The sequence below is a fragment of the Desmodus rotundus genome, chromosome 6 (assembly GCF_022682495.2).
Source record: "Desmodus rotundus isolate HL8 chromosome 6, HLdesRot8A.1, whole genome shotgun sequence".
In the NCBI taxonomy this organism is placed as follows: domain Eukaryota; kingdom Metazoa; phylum Chordata; class Mammalia; order Chiroptera; family Phyllostomidae; genus Desmodus; species Desmodus rotundus.
Window position 1 is genome coordinate 135,249,827 of NC_071392.1, and position 25,256 is coordinate 135,275,082.

At 39.3% G+C, this 25,256-nt stretch overlaps 1 long non-coding RNA gene and 1 pseudogene across 1 annotated transcript in view; one reads left to right on the top strand and one right to left on the bottom strand.

Moving 5' to 3' along the window:
• The window catches only part of LOC128781285 (uncharacterized), a 240,362-nt gene that overhangs the window by 30,904 nt on the left and 184,202 nt on the right, over nt 1-25,256 (bottom strand). Inside the window, exons 3-4 of the long non-coding RNA XR_011651390.1 lie at nt 17,709-17,861; nt 15,916-15,989 (exon numbers count right to left, since the gene is read on the bottom strand). This is a non-coding gene — a long non-coding RNA (uncharacterized lncRNA). The remainder of the gene's footprint in view (nt 1-15,915; nt 15,990-17,708; nt 17,862-25,256) is intronic.
• LOC112303624 (small ubiquitin-related modifier 2-like) lies at nt 16,140-17,024 on the top strand (annotated as a pseudogene).

Sequence of the window (25,256 nt, forward strand, 5' to 3'; positions counted from 1 at the left end):
TTTTTAAATTATATCCTTTTATTTTATTTCTTTTAATTATTTTATTGTTGTTCAGTTACAATTCTCTGCATTTTAACCACATCACACCCCTGCCTCACCCCAGCCAAACCCTCCTCCTTCCCTTGCTTCCACCCGGCCCCTTGGTTTTGTCCACTTTTCACCCATCATCCCCACACTCTTCCTCTCTGGTTACTGCCAGATTGTTCTTAATTTCAACGTCTCTGGTTATATTTTGTTTGTTTTTTTCTTTTGTTGATTGTTCCAGTTAAAGGTGAGATCATATGGTATTTGTCCCTCCCCTCTTGGCTTATTTCACTTAGGATGAAGCTCTCCAGTACCATCCATGCTGTCACAAAGGGTAGGAGCTCCTTCTTTCTCTCTGCTGTGTACTATTCCATCATGTAAATATACCATGGTCTTTCAAACCTCTCATTTACTGATGGACACTTAGGTTGCTTCTAGCACTTGGCTATTGTGAATTGTGCTACTATGAACATTGGGGTGCATAGGTTCTTTTGGATTGGTGTTTCAGGGTTGTTAGGATATAACCCTAGCAGTGGAATTGCTGGATCAAAAGGCAGTTCCATTTTTAGTTTTCTGAGGAAATCCCATACTGTTTTCCACAGTGGCTGCACCAGTCTGCATTCCAACCAAGAGTGCACTAGGGTTCTCTTTTTTCCACATCTTCTCCAACACGTGTTTGTTGATTTGTTTATGATGGCCCTTCTGACCTGTGTGAAGTAGTTTCTTATTGTGGTTTTAATTTGCATCTCTCTGATGGCTAGTGAAGCTGAGCACCTTTTCATATGTCTCTGGGACCTCTATATGTCCTCCTTGGAGAAATGTCTGTTCAGGTCTCTTGCCCATTTTTAATAGGGTTTTTTCTCACTGGTGTGGAGACATGTGAGTTCTTTATATATTTTGGAGATCAAACCCTTGTCCAAGGTATCATTTGCAAACATGTTTTCCCCAGTAGTTGGTTCTCTTTTCCTTTTAATCCTGTTTTCTTTAGTCATGCAGAAGTTTTTTAATTTGATGAGGTAGCATTTATTTATTCTTTCCTTTTTGTCCTTTGCTTTAAGGGACATATCCGTGAAAATGTTCCTGCATCGAATGTCTGAAATTTTCCCGCCAACGTTTTCCTCTAGAACTTTTATGGTGTGACGACTTATTTTTAAGTCTTTTACCCACCTTGAATTTATTTTTGTGTATGCTGTAAATGGTGATCAAGTTTCATTTTTTTGCATGTCCAGATCTCCCGACACTATTTATTGAAGAGGCTATTTTTACTCCATTATATACTTCTTTTCCCTTTGTCAAATATTAATTGATCATAGAGTCTTGGTTTTCTTTCTGGGGTCTCTGTTCTGTTCCATTAGTCTATGTGTCTGTTCTTATTCCAGTACCAGTCTGTTTTGATTACAGTGCCTTGTAATACAATTTGATATCAGGTTTTGTGATCCCTCCTACTTTGTTCTTCTTTCACAAAATTGTTGCAGCTATTTGGGGTCAGTTATGGTTCCATATAAATTTCTGAAATGTTTGTTCTGTATCTGTGAAATATGTCATTGGTACTTAATAGGGATTGCATTGAATCTATAAATTGCTTTGGGTAGTATGAACATTTTTATGATGTTAATTCTTCCAATCCAAGAGCATGGTTCATGCCTCCATTTGTTTGCATCTTCCTCAATTTCTTTCATCAGTGTTTTATAGTTTTCTAAGTATAGGTCATTTACTTCCATGATTAGGTTTATTTGTAGGAACTTTATTTTTCTAGTTGCTATATCAAATGGGATTTTTTTTTTCTCTGATTTCTGTTTCTGATATTTCATTGTTGGTGTACAAAAATGCATTTGATTTTTGAATATTGACTTTGTATCCCTCTGTTTTGCCAAATTCACTTATTAGGTTGAGCAGTTTTTTGGTGGAGTCTATAAGATTTTCTATGTATACTATCACGTTACCTCCAAACAATGACAGTTTTGCTTCCTCTTTTCGAATTTGGATACCATTTATTTCTTTTTCATCTCAGATTGCTGTGGCTAGGACTTGCAATACTATGTTGAATAGGTGAAAGAGGGCATCCTTATCTTGTTCCTGATCTTAGTGGGAAAGCTCTAAGTTTTGCCCATTGAGTATGATATTGGCTGTAGGTCTCTCATATATGGCATTTATTATGGTGAGGAATTGTTGGGAACCTACCTGCCCAGTTTCAGAAGCTGTAATCCCCCATGGCTATGGCTGAGTAAAGAGACCTTGGGACCACAAGCCACTAAGGAGATAAAGCTTATCTTCCTGGCAGGACCACCACTCTGTCCCCTTTTCCTTCACCTTTCTTGGCCCTGAGTGGATGCCCAGTTAACCAAGGATAGGTAAGATTCCTCAAAGAAGGAATAACCTGAGACGAGCACAGTCATGAAGGGGCCCTCAGGGAAGGACCAGGGGTCTACAGAAAAAGGGGGTGATGGACCCTTACCTCTCAGCTTTGACATAGCCTGAGTCCTCATTCTGTCTGCTAGAAGTTTCCTAATTTCTTGGCTGCCTTACTTCCCCTGACTGACTTAACTCTGAAACAATGACAGAGGGCCCTGCAGTCCTGTGCTGGAAAGGGTGGGTTTCCTGGGGTGATCAGGCCTAAGAAGCAATACATAAAATCCTGTGAAACCTTCTTTGCTAAGAATGTGCTCAGTTTTATGATAAGCGTCCAAGAATGAAATGAGTTTGTTCCCCAAAGTTTTAAAGCCCTTTAGCTAACTGATCCTAACTCAGAATAAGCCCTCATAGTTCTTTGTATGTTATCTATTGTTTGATACTTACTGCCTGACAATTATTGATGAGCTTTACTTGTATTCCTGTGCAAATTGATCCCAATAAAAGCCTATTGAGGAAAAGGCTCCTGGCTCTTCTCCTTTGAGAGGTCAGTTACCTTTCCTCCCCAAGCAGATCATGTTTTAGTAGACCTATTTTCATCTGTGGCAGAGGGGGGCAGCTCAGAGGGTGGAAGCCCCAACAATGAATGCTCCCTCTATTCCCACTTTGCTAACTGTTTTTATCATAAATGGGTACTGTATGTTATGAAATGCTTTTTCTGCATCCATTAATATGATCGTGTGATTTTTGTCTTTGATTTTATGTGATGTGTTATGTTTATTGATTTGCAAATATTGTACCATCCTTGCATCCCTTGGATGAATACCACTTGATCATGGTGTATGATCTTTTCAATGTATTGCTGGATGCTGTTTGCCAACACTTTGCTGTGGATTTTAGCATCTATGGTCATCAGTGATATTGCCCTGATGTTTTCTTTCTTTGTTATGTATTTATCTGGTTTTGAGATTAGGATGATGCTGGCTTCATAAAAAGAGTTTGGAAGTCATCCATATTCTTGAATATTTTCAAATAATCTATAAAGGATAGGGGTTAGCTCTTCCTTAAATGCTTTGTAAAATTCTCCTGTGAAACTGTCTGGTCCAGGACTCTTGTGTGTCGAAAGCATTTTGATAACCACTTCAATTTCATCTGCTGTCATTGATCTGTCCATGCTTTCTGCTTCTTCTTCATTCAGTTTGGGAGGATTATATGTTTCTAGAAATTTGTCCATTTTACCTAGGTTTTCAAACTTCTTGGCATATAGTTCTTCATAGTGATTTCTTACAATCCTTTGTATTTCTGTGGTAGCAGTTGTAATCTCTCCTCTTTCATTTCTGATTGTGTTTATTTGGGTCCTCATTCTTTTTTTCTTGATGAGTCTGCTTAAAGGCTTGTCAATTTTGTTTATCTTTTCAAACAACAAGCTCTTGGATTTACTGATCATTAGAATTGTTCTTTTAGTCTCTATGTCATTTAATTCTGCTCTCATCTTGGTTATTTCCTTCCTTCTACTTGCTCTGGGCTATCTTTGCTGTGGTTCCTCGAGTTCTTGTAGGCATAGGGTTAGGCTGTTTATTTGAAATCTTTTTATCTTTTTTAGGTAAGCCTGTGTTGCTGTGAACTTCCTTCTCAGGATAGCCTTCATTGTGTCCCATAAGTTTTGGATTGCTGCGAATTCATTTTCCTTTCTTTCCTTCCTTTCTTCAAAAAGAAACTTTTTGATTTCTTTCTTGAGCCCATTCTTAACCTATTCATTGCTTAATAGTGTAGTATTCAATCTCCATGCGTTTTAGTGTTTTTGAGTTTTTTCCTTGAGGTTGGTTTCTAGTTTCAGTCCCTTGTGGGCAAAGAAAATGCTTGACTTCCTTTCAATATTTTTTTTGAATTTGTTGAGACTTGTTTTGTGTCCTAGCATGTGGTCTATCTTTGAAAATGTTCCATGTGCATTTCAAAAGAATGTGTATTTTGCTTCTTTGGGATGAAAGGCTCTCTCTCTATATATATATATCAGTTATGTCCATTTCATCTAGGGCATTGTTCAATGCCACAATATCTTTGTTGATATTTTGATTGGGAAGTCTGTCCATTTTTGACAGTGGGGTGTTAAAATCCCCTACTATAATTGTCTTGCTGTCAATATCTTCCTTGATGTCCTCCAAGATTTTCTTTATGTATTTGGGTGGTACTATGTTGGGTACATATATATTTCCTATATTTATATCTTGATGGATTCTTCCTTTGAGAATTATGAAGTGACCTTCTGGGTCTCTTTTATGACTCTTTTTTTGAAGTATGCTTTGTCCGATTTGAATATTGCTAATTTGGCTTTTGTTTCCTGTCCATTTGCTTGGAATATTTGTTTTTAGCCCTTCACTTTCAGTCTGTGTAGGTCTTTTGTCCTCAGGTGGGTCTCTTGTAGGGAGCATATGTGTTGGTCATGATTTCTTGTTCATTCAGCTCTTCTATATCTTTTGATTGTGGCATTTAATCTATTTACATTTAAGGTTATTATTGATAGGTATTTATTCATTGCCATTTTTCATATCTGTGTTCCTCTCTCTCACTATTTTTTTCCTGCTCTTAAATCAGACCCTTTAGCATCTCTTGCAGACCTGGTTTGGAGGAGGAATATTCTTTAAGGCTTATTTGGTAGGACACTCCTTATTTGGCTTTCAATTTTAATTGACAGCCTTGCTGTATAGAATAGTCTGAGTTGCAGGCCCTTTGTTTACATTACTTGGAATATTTCTCGCCGTTTCCTTCTGTCTTGGATCTTTTCCATTGAGAAATCACCTGCTAGTCTTATTGGGACTCCCTTGCCTTGGAATTTTGACATTTTAATTATGGTGTGCCTTGACTCGGGCCTCTTTGTGTTCCTCTTGATTGGGACCCTCTGTGTTTCCTGGATTTGCGTGACTTTTTTCTCTTCAAATTAGGGAAGTTTGCCATCATTACTTTTTCAAACAGGTTTTCTATCCCTTGGTTCCTCTCCTTCTGGTATCCCTATTATTTGGATATTATTGTGTTTCATGTTTCCTGCATTTCCCTTAATCCCTCTTCATTCTTTCTGAGCCTCTTTTTCTTTTCTTGCTCTTTCTGGGTGTTTTTTCTACCTTGTGCTTCAGCTCACTGATCTGATCCTCTGCTTCATCTAGCTTGCTTTTGATTTCTTCCACTGTGTTCTTCAATTCAGAAATTGTATTCTTCATTTCCTCTTGGCCCTTGTTGATAGTTTCAATTTCTTTTTTCATTTTTATATAGTTTGCAGTGAGTTCATTGTATTTTCTTTGTAGTTTTTGGTAATTCTCAGTGAGCTCATGGAGTTTCTTCATTACCATTGCTTTGAACTCAGTATCTGATAGTTGACTTGCCTCTCTTTCATTTACCATTCTCTTTCTCTTGGCATTCTTTCTCTCCTTTCATTTCTTTTGGGGATTGTTTTTTTGTCTTCCCATTGTTTGTGAGGCTCTTCTTGTTAGACTCTGCTTCTTAAATTTATCTGTTCTGACTCCCTGGGTTTCTGGTGTGAACTTCTATGGTAGAAGACCTGTGAGAGTCAGTTGTGCAGTCTCCTTGATCTTCTGAGCTTGCTGGGCTTGGGATGTTTTTTTATGTTAGCTCTCTGTATGTCTCTCTGATTCTTTTTATTCTTCTGAAAAGCTCATCCAAGAAGAAGTACACTTACAACTCCAAGGGTTCCCTGCATACAATTGCTTTGAAGTTTCCAATCCCGTACATCCATGACTTGGCATTTCTCTTAGGGTCATCAGTACTCGTCCTCTCACTTCACTCTGGATTTGTGTGAATAGTGAATGGTGGGAACTGATGTGGTTGTGATGTGCCTTGATTGAGCCAGGCTGGGCTGGGCTGTGAGAAAACTGTTTAATCCTGTTCTGGTGAGGAGTTGAAAGTATTAATTAAAATTCACAATTTTTATAGGAGCCATATAATATATGTGTTTGAATAATGTGAGTAAGAAGATTATTTCTGACTCAGTCACTTTGGGGAGGTATCTAATATTTTATGCTATCATTCCAATACTACCTTCATTCTTTGTCAATACTCCCTTTTCAAGGAGTTAATCATCTGCAACTGCATCTGTGAAAACTCTTAATTAAGAAACATTTCAGGGGAAAACCAAGATGGCGGCATAGGTAAACACACTGAGCCTCCTCACACAACCAGAACTGAGAGAAAATCGAATGGCAAGAAAGTCCGACACCAAGGAGATAAAAAATAAACATTCATCCAGACCGGTAGGAGGGGTGGAGATGGTAGCCGGAGGGGGGAGAGGACTCACGTTGCCGTGGCTGGACCGAGACTGGCAGAGTGTGGGATGAACAGGGCAGGCAGTCTGACCAATAGCAGACCCTGCAGCCCCACATTCGTGCACAGATAAACAGAGAGGGCCAGACTCAGAGTGGCGAAGAATGGGGCAGGCAGAGTGGTGGGTAGCACCCCACGGCCCCACATTCATGCACAGATAAACCAGGACGAACAGCGGGGAGTGAAGCAGACCACGCAACCCAGGGCTCCAGCGTGGGGAAATAAAGCCTCAAACCTCTGAGTGAAAACACCCGTGGGGGTTGGGGAGGCAGCAGGCGAAACTCCCCACCTCACAGGAGAGGTCGTTGGGGAGACCCACAGGGGCCTAGGGCACGCACAAACCCACCCACTTGGGAACCAGCACCAGAGGGGCCCAATTTGACTGTGGGTAGCAGAGGGAGTGACTATAATCCACCGGACAGTGGAGCGGGCACCATTGCTCCCTCTAGGCCCCTCCCCCATGTACAGCAACACAGCGCAGCAATCAGTGTTACCCCGCCCTGGGGAACACCTAAAGTTCTGCCCCTTTACGTAACAGACATGCCAAGACAAACAAACAAACAAAAAAATGGCCCAAATGACAGAACACTTCAAAGCTCCAGAAATAATTCAACTAAGCAGCAAACAGATAGCCAACCTATCAGATGCACAGTACAAAATGCTGGTAATAAGGACGCTCATAGTATTGGTTGAATTTGGTCGAAAATTAGATGAAAAAATGAAGGCTATGCTAAGAGAAACAAAGGAAAATGTACAGGGAAACAATAGTGATGGGAAGGAAACTGGGACTCAAATCAACGGTGTGGACGAGAAGGAAGAAAGAAACATCCAATGAGAAAAGAATGAAAAAACAAGAATTCAGAAAAATGAGGAGAGGCTTAGGAATCTCCAGAACATCTTTAATTGTTCCAACATCCTAATTATAGGGGTGCCAGAAGGAGAAGAGGAAGAACTAAAAATTGAAAACTTATTTGAACAAATAATGAAGGAGAACTTCCCCAGTCTGGCAAAGGAAATAGACTTCCAGGAAGTCCAGGAAGCTCAGAGAGTCCCAAAGAAGCTGGACCCAAGGAGGAACACACCAAGGCACATCATAATTACATTCCCCAAGATGAAACAGAAGGAGAAAATCTTAGAAGCAGCAAGAAATAAGGACACAGTTACCTATGTAGGACTTCCCATAAGACTGTCAGGTGATTTCTCCAAAGAGACCTTACAGGCAAGAAGGGGCTGGCAAGAAGTATTCCAAGTCATGAAAGGCAAGGATCTACATCCATGATTACTGTATCCAGCAAAGCTATCATTTAGAATGGAAGGGCAGACAGAGTGCTTCCCCAATAAGGTCAAGTTAAAGGAGTTCATCATCACCAAGCCCTTATTATATGAAATGTTAAAGGGACTTATCTAAGAAAAAGAAGATAAAAAATGTAAACAGTTAAAATGACAGCAAACTCACAGTTATTAACAACCACACCTAAAACAAAAACAAAAGCAAACTAAGCAAACAACTAGAACAGGAACAGAACCACAGAAATGGGGATCACAGGAAAGGTTATCAATAGGGGAACAGGAGGGGGAGAGTGGGGGGAAAGGTACAGAGAATAAGGAGCATAAATGATAGGTGGAAAATAGATAGGGGGAGGGTAAGAATAGTGTAGGAAATGTAGAAGCCAAAGAACTTATAAGTATGACCCATGGATATGAACTATAGTGGGGAAATGTGGGAGGGAGGTGGTAGATAGGATGGAGTAAAATGAGGGGAGGGAATGAGACAACTGTAATAGCATAATCAATAAATATATTTTTTAAAGAAAAAAAAGAAACATTTCTTAGAAATCCATCTGGGCACTTCTCCAAGGAAGACATACAGAGGGCCCAGAGACATATGAAAAGACGCTCAGCATCACTAGCCATCAGAGAGATGCAAATTAAAATCACAATGAGGTACCATCTCACACCTGTCAGAGTGGCCAACATAAACAAATCAAAGAACATGTGTTGGAGAGGATGTGGAGAAAAGGGAACCCTAGTACATTGTTGGTGGGAATGCAGACTGGTGAGGCCACTGTGGAAAACAGTATGGAATTTCCTCAGAAAACTAAAAATGGAACTGCCCTTTGACCCAGCAATTCTGCTGCTGGGATTACACCCTAAGAACCCTGAAACACCCATCCAAAAGAACCTGTGCACCCCAATGTTCATAGCAGCACAATTTTCAATAGCCAAGTACTGGAAGCAACCTAAGTGCCCATCAGCAACTGAGTGGATCCAAAAACTATGGTACATTTACACAATGTAATTCTACACAGCAGAGAGAAAGAAGGAGCTTATACCTTTTGCAACAGCATGGCTAGAACTGGATAGAATTATGCTAAGTAAAACAAGCCAGGTGGTGAGGGACAAATACCATATGATCTCACCTTTAACTGGAACATAATCAACAAGAGAAAAGATCAAACAAAATATAACCAGAGACATTGAAGTTAAGAACAATCTAACAATAGCCAGAGGGGAGTGGGGAGGGGACAGTGGGGAGAGGGATTTACAGGAACTTCTATAAAGGACACATGGACAAAATCAAGGAGGAAGGTGGAGGCAGGAGAGGGAGGTGGGTTCAACTGGGGTGGGATGGAGGGATGGGGAGAAAATGCAGACAACTGTAATTGAATAACAATAAAATTTTTTAAAAAATCTGTTTGGGAGTAATTTGGGTCTTTAAAAAATAATAATTCAAGGCTTCCTCTGTGTGCAGGTGGGGATAATTTGGGAAAAGCTATAGTGATGTAGAAAAATTAATAGTGAATCCAGATTTTGAAGCATAGTGATAGCTGTACACTTCCTTGTCTCAACATGGGGTATGACTTTAACACTGTAAAGTATTGAGCTCCTGAATGGTTATAAGTCTGTCTATGGGTTAGCATTGTAAGTACAGGGTGGTTAATCATTACAGGTTTCTCTGCTAATCACTGCAAGGGGCTGGCCACCAGAGCATGGGAGGAATGATGGATTTCTATTTAAGTGCTGGCAGAAAATGAGCTTTACTGGTTTTATTCTGAAGCTGCTAAAGAGATAGTCCTCCTGCCCTTATCACTTTTTATTCTTATGTCTACTTTATATTGAGACAATGATGGATTTTTTGATTCTTGGTGTCAATAGTGGCAGCTGATTATTTCCAGTCCTATGGGTTCAACTGACCTTCTCAGTCTTTAGCTGAGGGTTTGGCAGGACAGAGGTGAGGACATGTCAGGTTTTCCTACATGATGCAATGACTTAATTTGCTGAATCACAGATCCTAATTTTCATGGAATCCAGGAAACATGACCTTGATTACTCTTGATTCAAGTGCTAAACTTTTAAAAGACAACCTGCTAGATTATTTCCGTCCTTAAATTGAGATCTCCATATCAAGTTGTGCCATTTATTTATGTTAAACTTTTACTGCAGTTTAATAAAATAAAGGTGAAAATATGATAAGTGTACCATCCTGTGAATTTTCACAAACCAAGCACAACCTGTGACTAGCACCCATATTAGTTATCAAAATCCTTCCAGCTCTTGGAAGGCCCAGCTGAACATCTTTCCAGTCTCTTCATCCTTCCAAGGACCCACTGTCTAGCCAGTAGCATAGATTAGTTTTTGAACTCTAAATAAATTAAATCACACAATATTTACTTTTTTATGCCTGGCTCTGTTCCTCAACCTTATTGTTATGTCAAGCATATTTTTGTGCTTCTGTATATCTTACTCTAGCTCATTGTTGTCTACTATTTCTTTGTGTGAATATCACTGTTCATTTTAAATGTGTATTTTTTCTTTACTTTCAAAATATTTGGGAGAGAACTTTTCATCACACCCAAATACATTCACATGTTGAAGCACTGTTTTTGAATCCTCTTTTTATTATCTTTGTCATCTCTCAGATCCAATTATTCTAATAAAATTCTAGTGATTTTGTTTCTCTATTATCCTCCCCATCAGATTCACTTTATAAATATCACTTAAGAGCACAGATCTGATCATAGCTCCCTCTATTCAAACCCTTTATCACTGCAATCTCCTCACCCAGACACCCATAGCCTTCCACAGCTTGGCCCTTTATTATAATTTATTTACCCTACTTTGGAGGCATAGGTCCTCTTTTCTATTCCTGGGACTCTTATCAGCATTTTCCTGCCTCTAGGCACTTATTCAAGGATTTGTTCAGTGTCATTTCTTCCCTATATACAACTGTCACAATATGCCACCCTTGAAGACCCAGTTCATATTATCCCAAGCATTGATGCCCAGGTTGCCATTCTGTAAGGATCTGCTTCTCCTGATCCACTGTGAACTTCCAAGTGACTGAGATCCTTAGATTCCCATTAGGTTCTTTCCTTTGTTCAGATATCTGTTTGATGACATCCTGGCTCCTTTCCATACTCCCTGATTACCCTCTATGTTTCTTTTCTATAGCAATACCTATGGGCTAGCATACCTTTCAAGGGTTGTGGGTCTTACAGAGGTGAGTGAAGAGTGGAGAGCTAATCTGGTGACAGAGAAGATTCATGTCTGGGCTTATTTTTCTCTGAAAACTCTCACTGAGTATACTTTCTTGGGATTGTTGTACAAGAAGCATAAAGAGCAGAACAGTGTGCACATGAGCAGCTAAAATGCCAGAAGTCCCATCAAAATCCTACAGGTTTAATGTGCTTAGAGGTGGCTAATGGGAAGTGAACAGACGGGATATATATAGGAGAGGACAGAGTATGAAGCAAAGCAATGCAATCTTTGAATAATTATTGTTCTGTTTATGCAAAATAGTCCTGGGTTGGAGACTAGCATCATCATTTACATTGAAATATCACGGTTACCTTATTTTTTAATCTAACATTCTTAATGTCACAGAAAATCTTTTTCTGATATGTGAATTAATGAGAAAAGTCTTTTAATGGTAGAAAAATTTAAATTATATGTAGTTATACATTAAAGGAAGCAATTTCTGAAATTAATATGATCATGTAAAGTCGAGATTGGCCAGAATAATGTATTCTGGGTTTTGTTCTTAGTGTGGATAGCCCATTCCAAGTCCACTGATTATCCTTTATATCCTGGAAATTGAAGTGGTTCAAAAGAAATCAAAGTGAATACAATCCTGTTGTTTACTGAAAACAATTTCATGTAGAGAAGATAAATGAAACAATAAATCTAAGTTAGAAAGTTTAAAGTTGGCTAGTTATATCAATATGTTAACTCTCAATATGTGTCTTCCTCTCTTGGCATGTGACCTCAAGATTATCACCTGAAGAAAATAAGTCTTATAAAAATAAGTTCTATGGCTGAAATTTATACTGCATTTTAAACAATTCAATCATATTCTTTTTGTACCATAAAAGACCAGCTCAAAGGCCATGAAGAGCATAAAGCAAGAAGCAGATGGAAAAAAAGCATTGAAATGATGAATGTAAAATTTCATGTCAGCAACTGGAATTTTTTTCAGTGTAACTGTCTTGGCCTGCTGACAACATGATTTAATGGCCTGGTTGCTTCACAGGTTGACATGGCAACTACGGAAAATGCCATAAATATCTCAGTTGTGGACATGAATGGTATGTTTACATTGTGTGCAATGTATTGTGTGACATGTGGTGGCTGTTGTCCCATTCAGTTGAAAACGTCTTGAATTAACAGCCATTTCTTAGAGTCATTTGAGCTAAAATGACTCTCATGACAGATACTTTACTGAAAGTCCAGACCTGTGCATTTTTGTGTATTTTGGGAAATTAAGCTAAGCATTTAATGGGCCATAGGGCCTTAACACTTTGCTATGTACCTTAAGCCACTTTCTCTTTCTGATTCCAGACAATGTTAGATTCCTTCTGCATTCAGCAGAGTAGCAAACAATTAAGACATTTATTCAAAATAGAATTTAGTGAGCTCTTCCATAAATTTACTGAAACCCAAGTCCTAGAGTTGAAAAGATTCTTGAAGTAACCTCAAGTCCAGTTATTTTATTCCTTAGACAAACTAGCAATGGCTTTTCAAGGTCTCTGAGGAAAGCACTGACATCTAATACTCCTCTGTACTTAGCAGATTTTTGTACATTAAAAAAATGTGAACAATGTCTTTTAAAGGGAAAGAACCTAAAACTGTGTTGTATTATATTGACTGTAATTACCCCAAAGACCACAGAAAAACTTACTTATGAAACAAAACTATGTTTATAACAGCCACTTGGTTTTGCAGAAGTAAAATATATTTGTTGAAGAGTAGACAAATTCATCACATCCTAGTAAGGGAAAATATTACCTTGTGGGTCTTAGGACTTAAAATGAAAATTAGGATAGTGCATTAATAGCACTTTTAAGACCCACACTGATGCTTTTTAAGGTGGTTCTTTTCAGGTGGAGAACTGGCTTGGGCTGGAAAGAATACATGATATTGTTGTTTTATATTAATGGACACAGCAAGGAAAGAATTTTGAAGAGTCTTGCCAAGGAAGCCCTTAGTCTTGACAATTAAATTATTTAGTTGGTTTATGGTCTCATCCAGAAACAGAAATTCTTGGAGCAAGTAGCTAAGCTACTTTTGCTTGGTCTCAGTAGTATTTAACATACAGACAGGAAAGAATGACTAGTTTAAATATTGTTTAGTACAGGGTATAGTAATTACAGTGGTTTCTGTCCTCAGTAACATTCTTAATCTTAATATTTTTGTGCCTTGTTCATTCATTCACCTTTTTACTAATTATATGTTGAATTTTAGCTGACTGAAGCCATTTTAGATATCAAAGTAAGACTTGATACCTGACCTCCAGGAACCGCTATATAATCTTGGGTCCTTTTATTGTGTTACATTCCGTTGGACTTTTCTAAGTTGCAAGGAGCCAAACCATACTCATTTAGCCACAGATGAGCATTTTTATCCTAACAGCTTTCCAGGAAATTAGAAAACACAAGAAACTATCTTAGCAGCCACAAATCAGGCCTCATGGAGACCAGAAACAATGTTGACCACAGTTCAGGCTATTATAGGAGCTCTGGTGATCCCACGACCACTCTGGGAAGTCCTATCTCATTTCCTGAGAGAGAGGATTGATTAGGTGATTAGTAACAATATAGGATAGAGCACACTATTTGTCCAGATTTTCATACCAGGTCAACTCATCTACCAGCTCACTGACACTAGTATCCCCAGATCTGTGCCAAGATCCAGTTGTGTGTCACTAGATCATGGCTGAGCCTAGTCAACTGTGGCTCATGAAACAGGTTATGTGGCAATATATAAAAGAAATTACCTTTTGTTCTCAAAGCCCCTAACATTGTTGGCCCTCAAATACCCAGAGTCAATATAGTCTCATTGGTAGAGTCATAAAACATTAGAACTTGATACCAGAAGGGATTTCAATTACATGCATTTTTTTCTGTATATGTAATATCTCTTCAAACCCTACTTCCTTTAGTTGAAACCTAAACCTTCACTAGCATCAAACTTAGTTGCCTTTATTGAAGCCATTTTGTTGCTTTGGGTTTTTTTTTTAATTTTTTATGGTACAGTACCTTATTATACTCAAAATAATTATGGAAAACATCTCAATGAACAGAGAGAAACAACCAGAGAATTGAGATAAGAAATTATTAAAAGCTTAGTCTTTCTTGTTCTTTCACATTCATCTTGGTTTTGCAGAAGAAGCAAAATATTGTCAGTAAAAAACAGACAAATTTGTCACATCTTAATTTGATGGTAAAGAATCACCTTCAATCATTGACCTTTATTTCTTTGTCTTGGGATCAAACTGTAACTATGGAGCCTGGTGTAACATGATGCTTGAGAGAAAAGGATTTAACCTCTTTGAAGGTAACAAGCTTGTCCTTCTCACACCATGAGGTATTGATGTGTTGGTTTACAGACTCATTCATCACAGTATTGTGAGCAATCATCTGACACATCAAGCAGGGATCTTCATCTCCGTGTTTCTAATTTACCTTCTTCAAATCTTAGAATTAGCACCAAAAAAGTGAAAACTCTCTGTGTTTTTTCATATAAAACACATGGAGGTCATGTTTAAGTTTTTGGAGCTACAGTACACAGAAGGCTTCTTCTTGTTAAACCATTCCCATCCTAGTTTTCAGGTCACACTCATTGTAGCTGACTTCTATGACTTCCCAAATGCTACTTTTATGGGAAGGATAGAAGCAGAGTCACAGGGAAAAGAATCACAAATGTAGTGCTCAGATGTAAAGAAGAAATGCCTCTAGAAGTAATGGTATCCCAGTAACAATGACTGTACCTAGCACCCAGATCTTGGTTTCTAATACCATTCTCAAGTCAAAGGAGCCAGCACTCTTTGGAGAAGTGTCTGATTCTAGGACTGGGGCAGATAATGTATAAGATAATCCTGGTATGACTTATAGTGCCTGGAAATGCTTTTTAAAAAGCAGCACACAATACCAGAGGAATATCAAAGGACACAGGATACAACTGAAAGAGCTCTTACTGGCCAAAGCTGGAAAAATTTGAGCAGCAAAGTAAATAAAACAATATAAGAAGGAGCTTATACCCTTTGCAACAGCATGGATGGAACTAGAGAGCATATGTTAAGTGAAATAAGCCAGACAGTGAGGGACAAATACCATATGATCTCACCTTTAACTGGAACATAATAAATAGAAAAAAAAAAAGGAAACAAAATATAACCAGAGACATTGAAGTTAAGAACAATCTAACAATAGCCAGCGGGGGGGGGACAGTGGGAAGAGGGGATTACAGGAACTACTATAAAGGACACATGGACCAAATCAAGGGGGAGGGTGGAGTTGGGGGAGGGAGGGGGGTTTGGATGGGGTGGGGTGGAGGGATGGGGAGTAAAGGCACACAACTGTAATTGAATAACAATAAAAAATTAAAATTAAAAAAATATTAACAACAACAAAAAGAATGTAAGACAAAGAATTAAATATTCATGGTTCTAATAAAATAAATTAATAAGTGTGATAGGATTAACAAATCTTTCATAGAGAAAAATCCCAAATATTTAATGTAGATTCTCTACCCTTATGTAGCATAACACCGCTCCCCAACTCCTTTCATGTGAGTTGCACAAAGTGTCTACCTTCCAAAGAGCACAATATAGAATAAGGAGAAAATAACTTCTTTACAGTAGATAAACCTGACAAATACCACCTGATCAAGGTTAACATTAAATGTGATAATATGCACCACTTTGATAGTATCTACCTTTGATACGATGAGATGAAAACGGCACTTGACATTTGTGGTTTTCTTCCCCAAAACTCATTACTCCAGTCAAACTGTAAATAAAATATTAGATAAATCTCAAATGAGGGACATTTTACAAAATGTCTGACAAGTTATCCTCTAAACTGTCAAGATCATCAAAAATAAGGGAAGGCTGAGAAACTGTCACAGCCAAGAGGAGCCTTAGGAGACAACTAAATGTAATGCGGTATCCTGAATGAGATTCTGAAACAGGAAAGGACACTAGGTAAAATAATAATAATAATAATAATAATAATAATAATAATAAGGAAACCTCAATAAAGTGCAGGCTTTAGTTAATAATAATGTATCAATTACTTTAAAATTATTAGAAAGATAAAAGAAATGTTGTCTTTTTTTTTTTTAATTACAGGATCTCTAGGACAGTGCCTACTCTGGGCTTTCAAACAGCACTGGTCATTCTTTCCCGAATCTATTTGCATCAAGCAAAAATCAGAAAAAAGGACTGAATCAGCTAAAATAGTTCACTTATCTAAACCAGCAACTTACTCATCAAAACTAATTTCAAGTCCCTCATCTTCTGGGGCTCACCAGTTCAAAGATGTTACGTTATAAGCTCTGCCCAGTCCCAAATTGCTCCTAACCTTGGAAAACCTTCTTTAAAAAGCACCCAGAGCAGCTTCATCTGCTGCTCCTGATGCTGCTTGTGTGCTCATTTGGTGCAGACCTGGCACTACGTTTGTGAAGCTGCTGCTGAGGAGATTCTGGCACATGCTATCACCATCAAAAAGCCCAAGAAAGGAGGCAAGACTGAAAACAATGATCACATTAATTTGAAGGTGGTGGGGTAGGATGGTTCTGTGGTGTATTTTAAGATTAAGAGGTATACACCACTTAGTAAACTAATGAAAGCCTATTGTGAACAACAGGGTTTGTTGATGAGGCAGATCAGATTCTGATTTGACAGGCAACCAGTCATTGAAACAGACACACCTGCACAGTTGAAAATGGAGGATGAAGATACAATTGATGTGTTCCAGCAGCAGACAGGAGGTGTCTACCAAAAACAGAACATGCTACTTTACTACAGAACTGTGTTCCTCTAGACAAAGAAGACATTCTCATTTAGAAAAATGAAATTTGGTTTCACCACATCCTGACTACTAAAGTATAGGTTTGTCTATGCTTTCATTTCCCCTTCCCCAATTCCTTTTATTGTCCATAAAATAACTGATATATGTGAACAAGCATTTGCATTTTTAACTCAATGGTCAATGGTATGTTTTGATCGACATCAAATGCAGATGAGATGGGAAAAATAGTGAAAGTAACCCCTTTCTTCATTAGTGGCATGCTCATTCAGCTCTTGTCTTTATATTCCAGTAAGTTATTTTTCTCTTACTGTTTAACAAAAAGCCCCCACAAAAATCCTTGTACACATTGTTTGATTGAAGAATTTCAATGTTTTTTGTTTATCATTATAAATGCAAGGACAATTTTAAAACATTTTTGTATGCAGCTGTTACACATAGGAAAATCTGTCTTTAAATATGGATAAATTACTCTTCAACCAAGCATCCTGCAGTTTAAATAAACTTCTTGTTTAAAAAAATCACCCAGAGCAGATCCTGATCTCTGCATTCTGAGATACCATTAAGTCCATCAGGGTAATATTCTCATACAGCAGATCTAATAAACTTAGTTTAGTTTCATCAACATGTATCTCTGGGGTCTTCTGCAAAGATGACAGTCAACAGTAGTTAGGTAAAGGCAAGAGAACTTAATCTTACCTTAAGAGTGTTTTAGTATCTTCCACTTCAATACAATTACATTTCATGTAAATATTCATTTGAATCAAAGTTCAGCTCCTATTAAGGAAGTTTCTAGTCTTCCTACTTCTTCTGCCCAAGATGGTGACTGTGGATGGTTTTGGCTTTGGGTGTCTGGAAGAGGAAAAAGGAGCTTTGATGCTTCAGATCTTTTCTGGCCCCAGGCTTGTGTCACTAACCACAATTGCTGCTCATGAAGATGTGCCTGCCCTCCTGTTAAGCAGGCTGAGTGGTTCTCTTGCTGTAGCCCCACAGATTTCCCTTGGTTTTTGGCTTTAATTGACAGTCTGTTCTTCAGTGGAGATATTAACCTAAGCTTCTGGGTATTTTGTCTCTACCACAGTAGTTCTGCCCCACAGGGCCCAGCAACCACCACAGATAGCTGCCCTCCATGTAGGCTTTGCAGGCTAATTTAGGCCTCCTTTCTGCCTAATTAGGTCATTGTGCCACTGTCACTCAACTGTGGCCAACTTCTGCGTGCTCTCCAGCCAGGGTTTTTAACTTTTGGTTTTCTCTACGTAACATTTTGCCCCACCTAAGATTTCTCTTCAGACAGGGGCGATCACATCACAGGTCACTGACCGCTCACTTCCTCCTGCTTTGACACTTCTCTTCACACTGACCTTCCCTCTAAGAAGAACTATTTCCTTTTCCTGTCTGTCAAGGAACTTCCCCTGTATCACAGCTGCCTCCTGACGTGACATGGTGACATTCCTGGTATATGTAGCAGACAGGGACATGTGTGCATCCCTCAGAACCCCTTCAAGGAGGGACTAATTACCCAGCCATAAGGAATGTGGTTAGCTGACAGCTTCCAGCTGTTTACTCCCTTAGGCTTTCATTGCTTTCCAGCTGTGATGTTCTCTTTGGGGAGGCCTCCAGACAATGACTGCTCAGTGGTACCAGGGCATGGCCATTTCCTCCTGACAAGGGAACACTCTATGGGCAATCTTTGTGCCAGACTTTTCCTTGGTCTAAGAGAAACTTCCCTCAGTCTCCTTTCCTTACCTCTCATTTCATAGGAGTCAGACCTGCATCAGCTCTGAAGTCTCTTGGGTCAGTGCCTGCTTATTCTCCTCTTTGTTGCTCACAGGTGTTAACCACAATTAATCTCTTGCTCTTTTAAATGCTTCTTAGCATCTGCTTCCTGGACGGCTCAGCAATGTTGAGAGTGTTCTTAATTTCAGTGTCTTTGGTTATATTTTGTTTGCTTTTTTCTTTTGTTGATTATGTTCCAGTTAAAGGTGAGATCATATGGTATTTGTCCCTCACCGCCTGGCTTATTTCATTTAGCATGATGCTCTTCAGTTCCATCCATACTGTTGCAAAGGGTATAAGCTCCCTCTTTCTCTCTGCTGCATGGAAGTCCATTGTGTAAATGTACCATAGTGAGAGTGAACACAGCTTATGAATGAGCATGTGAAAAATCTTTGTATTTTCACATTATATTAGTACCCAAGTATATACCATTATACTTCTTAACAAAAATGTTATGCTGGATATTCTCCTTTTGCCTGCCAGCTGCAATACCCACCTTTCTTCCCCCTACACTGCTAACAGACTGCATCATCTATACTTTTCCCTTCTGGCCTCTAGGTGGACTCAGCCCCAAGAAATCATCACCAGGAAATTAGAGAGTAGGGGAGGATGGATAGGTAAAATCTCCCACTTTTCTCCCCACTGAGTCACCATGCATTGGCTGTGTCATTCTACTGAAGGCCTCAGCACCTATCAGTGGGTGACTCCTCTCAGGGTTCCGGTAACTGCTTCTTCCCCGTGCCTCATTAGACACAGGATCTGTAACAGCCCCCCACTGTGGCTGGCCCTGAGGTACTGCACCAGCCTGTGGATTCCCAACACTCTCCCCACACTTCCAACATAGCTGGATATGCCTGCCAGGACTAAGTAAAACAGAGACCAAACACAACTTTATTAACTTGGCATTAATTTTGTCAGTTAAATTTTTAATCATTATATTGGAAAATCCCACTATTTTCAAACACTAAGAAAAACATAATAAAAGCAGAATCTATGAATGTGTTGAGAAAAATTGAAATAAAGTTAAATTTATTTGAACCTTATTATAAAGTCATTTCCACGATTTAGCATAATAAGTAACACAGAACCTGTCAGAAGCAATAATCGATCATATTTGAGTTTATTAAAGTTCAGCATAAGACATGAAACAAAAAGTCCAGTCCAGATCAAAAGTTTTTCAGGATTAGGATGGGATCCTTCTGGCTCATATTCCTGTTTTCTCTCTTTGAACAAATATCTCCACTTCAAATGGGGCTTTGATTTGTCCAATACATTGAAGGGTAAATTGAAGAAAGTGATTTAAGAGAGTGTTTCTAAAACTCTTTTATTCTTTGTTTTTTCATGTTTCCTTTGAGAAGTTAAAAAGCTTTGAATCTTCTCAGAGATTATATGAATACATTCAAGCTCTCAAAATATAGCATCAAATATGTCTACAGTGTCAGAAAAAGTTGGAAAACCTTCTGTCCCATAGTCTTTGGGCCACAAATTATGAATTTCTGAACCACAAATATGTAAGAAAACAACATAATTTTAGAGGAGTGGATTCAGTGGATAGAAACTGGTATAGACACCATCACACACAAGAACATCCCTATACACATATGTGTACATACAAATCCCAGAATTCAATATTAGAAAGGAGAACTTCTACACCTAAAGATTAGTCAAGGAAAACAAGAGACATATTTAAATAGGGATAGATCTGAGTTTGTGTGTGCACCCACATGTACACATACCCAAATGTCATTTTTATTTTATTTTTGTTCATTATTTTATTGTTGTTCAATTACAGTTGTTTGCATTTATCCCCCCACTCGAGCCATCCCCACCTCCCTCCCTTGCTTCCACCCAGCCCCTTGGTTTTGTACATGTGTCCTTTTAAGTTGTTCCTGAAAACCCTTCCCCCTTTTTCCCCCATCATCCCTTTCCACCTTCCCTCTGGTTACTGTCAGATTGTTCTTAATTTCAATGTCTCTGGTTATATTTTTCTTGCTTGTTTGTTTTGTTGATTAGGTTCCAGTTAAAGGTGAGATCATATGGTATTTGTCCCTCACCACCTGGCTTATTTCATTTAGCTTAATGTCATTTTAAAAATGAATGTCTCAAAATTCTACTCTTATTCTTTAGGTATACACTCAGTAAAATTCAGCCCCAGGTTTTCCAATGGATTTTTGAATTATCCTAATGCTTACAGTTCATAGACATGATGTCAATAAATTTGAGCATTTCTACCAGAATGTATCATGTGACTCTAAGTCAAATGTTTGAATTACATCCATGATTTTCACCCTTGTCCACATCTCAACTCAGCATTAGCTTTCTCAGTTTTAGTACCACCATTGACAAATTGCCTAGGTGGGAAACATGAATGACTTTGATGAATTCTCTTCCTCATCAACAAATACAAAGTATGTCCCAAAAGATTCTCAATGTTCTCTTCCTTCCTCTCCCATTCAGATTATTGTTCAGCCTGTGCCCCATACTGTGAAAAGATTCCATTTCCTTATTCCCAATTCCATTTCATCCTCACACCACCACTAATTATCTTTCTGAGGTGCACTGCTGATCTGACCATTAGCTAATTCTGCTTTGGACATCAGAAAACCCTTTATTTATCTCTTCCAGGAGCAACGTCTAACAGGTATGAGGAAGCTTTTCATGATCTGGTGTCCAATCACCTCAGCTCCTCTGCTCTGCTTACCTCCTCTGTACACACTAAGAGCACTAAATAACTGTAATTTCTCAATACCACATGACTTTTCAAGTCTGTATGTCCTTCTACCCTGTACCTTGACTTCCATTTGTATGGACGGTGCCTTCTCATCCCTCAAGTTTCATCCTAAACACAACATCGTCCAAGGCCTTCACTGACTACATATGGCCAACTAATCACTCTCTCCTTCCTGTTCTCAGACACAGCATGCCTGGCCATATAAATGCCTGGTATTAAAGGTAGGGTATCTCTTTATGCCTCTCTGTTTCCACAGGATAAGGTATGCTCCCTGACATGGGGCAAGAATTGAACTGATTTGGCTATGTTTTCCTAGTGCCTGGCATGTGCTAGGGACCCAGAATATATTTACTGATTGAATAAGTGAATGAATTTCTGCATCTCCTTCTTCAGAGAAGTACTGGCTCAATTATTCTTACATGAAAACTAAAACAAAATACCAAGTTATCTTATTCAATTACTTTTTGTACATTTTTAACATCTCTGTGAATTAGTTTACAAGTTTTCTGATGACAGGACCTGCCAGGGTAAATTAAGAACTGATGAAAATGAACTTTTGGTCAACATGGAGGTGTAGGTAAACATGGTTCACCTCCTTGCACAACCACAGCAAATATTACAATTAAACTACAAAACAACTATCACCAAGAATTGTCAGAAAATCAAGCTGGATGGAAGTCCAACAACCAAGGAATTAAAGAAGTCACATTAAACCAGATGGGTAGGAGGGATGGAGAGGCAGAGACGCAGGACAGGTGGTACCACTCCCACATGTGATGGATAAAAATCAAGACGGGTACCTCAGTAATAACGGATCCCAGTTCCATACCAGACCACCCAGCCCAGGTTCCAGAGACAGAAAGATAGTCCCCATAACTTCTGGCTGTAAAAACCAGTGGGAGTGGGGGTTGGAGAGATGGAAGAAACTTTGGGATTCTCAGGTGTTTCCTCTTAAAGGGCCCACAACAGATTTAGGACTTATGCAGACTTACTCTCTCTGGGCTGCAGCACTAGGGCCAGTGGTGACAGGGAGAAACTGAAGTGTCTGGCATCAGGGTGAGTACATCTACCTAATACTTAGATACAAACACAGGGAGGCTGTCAAAATGAGGAGACAAATAAATATGGCTCAAATGAAAAAAACAGAACTCCAGGAAAAAGAACAAAACAAAGTGGAGATAATCAATCTCAGATTCAGAGTTTGAAACATTAGCTATTAGGATGCTCAAGGAACTCATTGGGTATTTCTTTTTTAATAAATTTTTCTTTATTTCTTTTTTTAGACTTTATTTATTTATTTATAGAGGAGAGGGGAAGGAGAAAGACAGGGAAAGAAACATCAATGTGTGGTTGCCTGTCACACACCACCTACTGGGGACCAGGCCCACAATCCAGTCATGTGTCTCAACTGGGGATTGAACCAGTGATCCTTTGGTTCACAGGCCAGTGCTCACTCCACTGAGCTACACCAGCCAGAACTCATTGGTATTTCTTTTTCTTTTTTTTTTAACATTTTATTTATTTATTTTTAGAGAGGGGAAGGGAGGGTGAAAGAGAGGGAGAGAAACATAAATGTGTGGTTGCCTCTTATGCGCCCCCTATTGGGGACCCGGCCCAAAACCCAGGCATGTGCCTTGACTATGAATTGAACCAGCGACCCTTTGGTTCACAGGCCAGCACTCAATCCACTGAGCCACACCAGCCATGGATCACTGGGTATTTCAATAGCATTAAAAAGATGCAGGCATAAATGAAGTTTACACTAAGTGAAACAAAGAAAAATTTATGGGGAATCCACAGTGAAGTGGATTCACAGTGAAGCTGAGAATCAAATCACTGATTTGAAACATAAAGAAGAAAAAAAAATTAAATGAGAACAGCAAAGAGGAAAAAGAATCCAAAGAAAAAATTAGGGTCCTCTGGTACAACTTCAAACATACCAACATTCAAATCATGGAAAAGAGAGAGAGAAAGAAACTGAAAACCTGTTTGAAAAAATAATAAGAGAAAAGTTTCCTAATTTGGTGAAGGAAATACACATAAAGTCCAGCAAGCACAGAGAGTCCCAAACAAGATGTGCAAAGAGGACCACACCAAGACACAACATAATTAAAATGCCAAAAGTTAAAGATAAAGAGAGAATCTTAAAAGCAGCAACAGAAAAGCAGATAGTTACCTACAAAGATATTCCCATAAGACTATCATCTGATTTCTCAAAAGAAATTTTGCAGGCTAGAAGGTTTTGGAAAGAAGTATTCAAAGTGATGAAGAGCAAAGTCTTACAATCTAGGTTATTCTATCCAGCAAAGTTATCATTTAGAATGGAAGGACAGGAGAACCAAGATGGCAGCGTAGGTAGACACACTGCGCCTCCTCGCACAACCAGAACTGACAGAAAATCAAATGGCAAGGAAGTCCGACACCAAGGAGATAAAAAATAAACATTCATCCAGACCAGTAGGAGGGGTGGAGACGGGCAGCCAGGACAGAGAGGACTCGCATTGCCATGGCGGGACTGAGACTGGCGGAGTGTGGGACGAACAGGGCAGGCAGTCTGACCACTAGCAGACCCTGCGGCCCCACATTCATGCAGATAAACTGAGAGGGCCAGACTCAGAGCAGCGGAGACCGGGGCAGGCAGAGCGGCCCCACATTCACACACAGATAAACCTGACAAATGGCGGGGATCAAAGCAGACCTCGCAACCCAGAGCTCCAGCGCTGGGAAATAAAGCCTCAAACCTCTGATTGAAAAACGCCCATGGGGGTTGGGGCGGCAGCAGGAGAGACTCCCAGCCTCACAGGAGAGGTCCTTGGAGATACCCACAGGGGCCTAGGGTGTGCACAAGCCCACCCACTCGGGAACCAGCACCAGAGGGGCCCAGTTTGATTGTGGGTATCAGAGTGAAAGATTGAAATCCAGAGGAGAGTGAAGCGGGCGCCATCCATCTTGGCCCCTCCCCCACGTACAGCCTCACAGCGCAGCTACCAGCGTTACCCCACCCCGGGGAACACCTAAGTCTCCGCCCCTTAAAGTAACAGACACACCAAGACAAAAAAAAAAAAATGGCCCAAATGACAGAACACTTCAAAGCTCCAGAAAAAATACAACTAAGCGAGGAAGAGATAGCCAACCTATTGGATGCACAGTTCAAAACACTGGTTATTAAGATGCTCACAGAATTGGTTGAATCTGTTTGAAAACTAGATGAAAAAATGAAGGCTATGCTAAGAGAAAAAAAGGAAAATGTACAGGGAACCAATAGTGATGCGAAGGAAACTGGGACTCAAATCAACAGTGTGGAACAGAAGAAAGAAAGAAACATCCAACCAGAAAAGAATGAAGAAACAAGAATTTGGAAAAATGAGGAGAGGCTTAGGAACCTCCAGGACATCTTGAAACGTTCCAACATCCGAATTATAGGGGTGCCAGAAAGAGAAGAGGAAGAACTAAAAATTGAAAACTTATTTGAACAAATAATGAAGGAGAACTTCCCTCATCTGGCAAAGGAAATAGACTTTCAGGAAGTCCAGGAAGCCCAAAGAGTCCCAAAGAAGCTGGACCCAAGGAGGAACACACCAAGGCACATCATAATTACATTCCCCAAGATGAAACAGAAGGAGAAAATCTTAAAAGCAGCAAGAGAAAAGGAGACAGTTACCTACAAAGGACTTCCCATAAGACTGTCAGCTGATTTCTCCAAAGAGACCTTACAGGCAAGAAGGGGCTGGCAAGAAGTA